Source organism: Teleopsis dalmanni, chromosome X, assembly GCF_002237135.1.
Source record: "Teleopsis dalmanni isolate 2A chromosome X, ASM223713v2, whole genome shotgun sequence".
Classification (NCBI taxonomy): Eukaryota; Metazoa; Arthropoda; class Insecta; order Diptera; family Diopsidae; genus Teleopsis; species Teleopsis dalmanni.
In genome coordinates, this window is record NC_051848.1 from 100,697,351 (window position 1) to 100,703,346 (window position 5,996).

Here is a 5,996-nt window from a genome sequence, read left to right on the forward strand (position 1 = left end):
TATAACTTAAATATTTACTACATTTGTGGTTGCATATTAGCATGTAGCCATTTCTTCTAATTAGAAGAAATAGTATAAATTATTGTTCTTGGAAAATCCATTGTATATATTAATACGATTATAATGAGTAAATATAGGCATGATTTTTTATATCAGTTTTACTTCAATTTACATAAAAGTTTTAAATGCGCTATATAAATCAAATATAAATGAAGAATTGGTAAACTAAAATCAATAGTAAATATAAAGTAGCTATTATTGATATATGTAAATATGTATATATAATTAGTCATGAAATTGTTTTAATAAAGTTAAAAAAATTGTATCGTATTTATTAAAATAAAAGTTCTTTTAATCATGTTGCACATATACGTACTATATTTATATATATGCTGAGCATCTAATAGAAAAGTTAGTATGTGTTCATACATTTCGAGTATTAGGTTGCATTGTTTTAATATTTTGTTTTAAAAAGATTAATATTAATATAATTTTTTAAAATTCAAAAAAAGTTTGGTATATTGTAATACAATTTTTGCTTGTGCATCAAATTTTTTCAATATAGAAAATCGTAAAAATGTATATACTGTTTACTACTACATATTTTTTGTAGTTTTAAGCAATCCTTTCAGTAAGGTGAAATGTTTTTGTATATGAAATTCAAGAAATTCTTAACTAGTTAATAACAACATTGTAAACAATAAGGATCAATTTCATCGCATAGTGTTAGAAGAAATATTAAATATATAAGCATTTTCCGCACCACCTAAGAGGTATGCTTGCTGGCGTGTTACCGAGTTTTAGGTGTTCGGTTCCCCAATAGGCCTATCCACCAAAATATTTTATTTAACAAATATACAATTTTATGTAAATACAATTTAGAATAACTTAATATATACAAAATAATATTACTATTTTAAAAATATTTAATATTAAACCAAAAATAATAAGGAACTATTAAATTAAAGATAAATTATAAATAAATTTAATAAATTATAAAATTAAAACTAAAATATTTTTTGTTTAAGCAAAAAATCACTTAAAGAGTATGAACACTTTTGTGCTGTTTATAAGTGTTGAAAGCATAATTGTTTATATTTAAAATTCGACACTTTATTATCTCGATTGAAATATTTTAAAATGAAGTAAATTCTTACTTTAATGAAAAAAGATAGAAGAGTTTCAATTTTGCAATTAGAGCAACATATATGGGGATGAACGTTTTCTAATTTATTAAATAAATGTTGCGCTAAACCTAATTTATAGCAATTGCTATCGAACTGATCCGAAAATTGTGATTCTAATTTTTCAATATATGTATATATAATAACAACACTCAATCAAAGTATAATTAATAATATTAATTTCTCTTCAGGATTTTTCCTTTTTTATAATTATTAGTATATCATGGAAAAAATAAAAAATAAAAGCACAACTTAATTCGTAGTTTATTATATACACTAATTAGGCACACATCTAAGTTTCTAATGTGTTAATACATTTATATATTTACTTTATTCTACAACAATAAATTGCGTTATTTTTAATTAATAATATACCTTCGATAATCCTTTGGAAAAATATAGAGATGTTTGAAATTTAAACATCCAAGTACGCACTTCCGTTTCAATTGTAAATAAATTTTAATTAACTAATAATTCATATATTTTTCTGGAATAATTACCTTTTTTTAATGCTTTTATAATTGAAAACAAATTCCGCCTTATTTTTCTTTTAGTAATGTGGTATTTGTGCACTTAATTGCAACTTTGGCGCATTTTCTCGTAACGGATTTTTAATGTCAAAAAACCAAAACAAACAACGAAATTTCTCAGAAACCTCTCTTACTTTAGCAAATATCGTGGTGAGTAGGGACCGGGTGGGCAAAGTATCAGGGTCCGGGTGGGGAAAATATTCACGCGCCATTATGTAGCATTAGGCTTTTTGTTATTGTACTGCGTAATATTTTCACCTCATTACACAAAATTTTTGAATATTTTTTGAATAATCCAGAAAAATTTATACACAATTTTTCGAGTAACTCTCAGTTTCTTTTCTTTATCTTCTTTGCTTAAAATAATAAACTAAAATAAGTGTTGCAAAACGCTAAAACGAATTTTGGATAAAATTAATTATCCAAAAATTTAATATGTGTTGTGAAAATTTTGAACACTTATATTAATATTTAATATTTATTTTATTAAAATTATAAAAAAATTTATTTATATTAATATTTAAATATTTATTTGCATTTAAAATACAACTTAAACAAAATCAAATGTGATATATGGTACATTTATACTAATTAACATTTTAATTTAACAGATTCTTTTAAAAAAAAAAAAAAATCTTTTTAAAATAATTACTACTCAAAAATCACTTGTTCTACTGCATGGGCGATACGCTAATTTATGCGTATGATAGGTGATCAACGAAAACCAAACATTAATTAACACAATTTCAAATAATGAGTGTTCAACGAAGTCCCTTAGCAACACGAAGCCAAAAACAGCTACAGGCCGAAAACAATTCAAACTCAATTGAAAAAAACTACGACACTTGTTTACACCAAAAACTAGGTGGTATATCTCACTCTTGGAGTGAACAATGCCGTACCCCACTGATAAGCTCACGTCATACGCCCACGCTGGGACTCTCCCCAACAAATCTAATAGCACATTCCTGCTCAACATCAACATGTACTACAAATAGCGTCACAGTATGCACTGCAAACTCGATAACTAACACCTTGAGTTCTACATCAACTCAGATATACGTTTCGTCTACTCATGCCTTATCTTTACTTCCAACAACTTCGGTAAGTTCAATCGCTAATATATCAAACAATATACTGAACGAAATGCCTACTACATCAAATTGCGCTATGCTCTCGACACCTGTGCACAAAGAGCAGAACAGCCAAAAAACTTTCAAAGTACATACTCAATCGAAGGGAAACTCAAAAGAAAACTCATTAAGCAACTCTTCAATACAAAAAATTAAACTTCCAGAAGAAAGTCAGAAAAGAACTCGTTCAAGTCCTGAAATTCGTCGTTCAAAAAATTCTGAACAAACTAAAAAACAAGCTAAATTAGATAGTTACTGGCTAGACAATCCAAGCCGTTCCATAAATAGATTTTCAGTACTAGAAACAGAAGAAGAAGAAGTTAAAGAAGTGACACAACATGCCGAAAAGCAGCCCAAACCTCCACCAATATTCGTAGATAGGACGAATAACATAAATCCTCTCATAAATCTTTTGTCCTCACAAGTAGAAAACAATTTTGAGCTAAAAGTTTTAAACAACGAAAAAGTAAAAATCCAAACAAAAACAACTGAGTCTTATGTTACAATAGTAAAGCAACTCGAATCGAAAAAAACCGAATTTTATACCTACAAGCCTAAAGATGAACGAAATTTTAAAGCTATCTTGAGAAACATGCATTCGTCTGTCAATACCGAGGACATTAAAACAGCTCTGGCGGAAATAGGCCATAAAGCTCTAAACGTGTTCAATATGAAACACAGAGAATCGAAAAAACCACTTCCTCTCTTCATTGTAGAACTTGAGCCTCAACAAAATAACAAGGAAATCTACAGCATAAAGAATTTGATGCATAGTCGAGTAACGTTTGAGCCTCCTCGTCCTAAACGAGACATTCCTCAGTGTAGTAACTGCCAAGACTATGGCCACACGAAAAGTTATTGTCGAAGACATCCGAGGTGCATCAAATGTGCAAAAAACCATTCTTCGTCTCAATGTCCAATCCAAGGAAAAAGTACTGAAGTCAAATGCATATTATGCGAAGGAAACCATCCTGCAAATTATAAAGGCTGTTCGATATATAAGCAGCTACAAACCGCGAAATTTCCAACACTAAAACCTAAACCAACAACAACTACAAACAAAGAAACTGACGAAGAAAAAGACAAAGTTTCTATCCCAAGGGATCCCAAAAGAAGTTATGCTAGCGTGCTAGTGGAACAATCACCTAAATCTCATACTATTCCAAAATCTCCAGATACCATGAGCGAAGTTCTAATAGTAGTTAAGCAAATGTTAGAAAAAATCACTACGTTAATGAATGTTCTTGTCACGCTGACGACTAAATTATGTCCGACAGTGAATTAAATATAGTGCTCTGGAATGCGAATGGGCTGTCAAAACACTGTTTAGAGCTACAAGAATTTTTAAAAGATAAAAAAAAAGACATCATGCTAATATCTGAAACACGTTTTACTTCAAAACATTATTTTAAAGTACCAGGCTATGACTTTTACCACACTATGCATCCCGATGGAACAGCTCATGGGGGAAGTGGCATTCTAGTTAAAATATATTACACTTTGAAATGCAACAATACCGCACTGAAGAGATTCAAGCAACCAGCATATCAACAAAAGATTGGTGTGGCTCAATCACAATAACATCAGTATACTGTCCACCAAAACACGCAACTAAGACGGCAACATATAAAAAATTCTTTAGAACCTTAGGTAACAGATTTATTGCGGAGGGAGATTTTAATGCTAAACACGTTGAATGGGGCTCTCGGCTTTCAACACCCAAAGGACGACAGATGCTTGCGGCTATAAGAAGCGAAAACCTTTCAACTATCTCGTCTGGAGAACCAACTTATTGGCCCACGGATCCCAAAAAAATGCCAGACTTGTTAGACTTTTGTGTTACTAAAGGAGCGCGACAAAACGACACGTTCTGTAAATCTAGCTTTGATCTTTCATCAGATCACTCGCCAGTATTATTACGGATAAAATCGAATATACAACTTAAAGTTCAAAAATGTTATCTGCACAACAAATTAAACAACTGGGATGCCTTTAGGCATACACTTAAGGCATTAATTGATGAAAAAATGGCGCTTAAAACAGACGAAGAAATTGCGCTTGCAACCGAACATCTTATAAGGAGTATTCAACAATCAGCCTAGAGATCCACGCCTTCAAACATGCAACAATTCGCCACACCATTATGTAGTACGACTCAAGAACTTATAAGAGCCAAAAGAGCAGCCAGAAGGCGCTGGCAACAAACCAAATCTCCGAAAGATAAAAAACTTTTTAATGTGCTGATCAAAAATCTAAAAGAACATCTGAAAACAACCAGAAATTTGGAAATACAAAAATCTCCAAAGACTAGACGCAACTACTTCCACCAACTACTCTCTCTGGCGAGCAATCAAGAAACAGACAACAACGCACAATGCACCAGTAAAAAACGAACTAGGGCAATGGGCCCGAACAGATACAGAAAAATGCAAAGTATTTACGGACCATCTGTCTTCAGTTTTTATTCCAAACATTAATGAAGCCCCAAATAGTATAACTGAAGAGATTAGAGAGCTATTACAAACGCACCAACTGGACCTTCCAATACAAAAATTCTCCATTTTCGACATAAAATTCGAAACAAAAAACTAAAAATAAATAAAGCACCCGGCTATGACCTAATTACTTCAAAAATATTAAAGGAGTTACCGGATGAAGCAATAGTACTGCTGCGAAACATTTTTAATTCTATTGTCACAAAAGACTTTATCCCTCCCCAATTCAAGGTGGCTCAAATCACCATGATACTCAAACCTGGAAAAACGGCAAAAGATGTTAAGTCATATAGACCAATTAGTCTTCTACCGGTTATGTCAAAGTTGTTGGAAAATTTATTTCTTACCAGATTAATGCCCATTGTCAATAGAAGGAGACTAATTCCGGATATCAATTTGGTTTTAGAAAAAAACACAGTACAATAGAGCAAGTACACAGAGTGGTTAATGTCATACATACAGCATTTGACAAAAAGAAGTACTGCACAGCAGCATTTCTGGACATATCCCAGCCATTTGATAAAGTTTGGCATAACGGCCTATTGTTTAAGCTTAAAAAGATGCTCCCAACTAATTACTATATTTTCTTAAAATCTTACATCGAATCACAATATTTCTTTGTAAAACAGGGGGATGAAATATCAACTTTGCAGC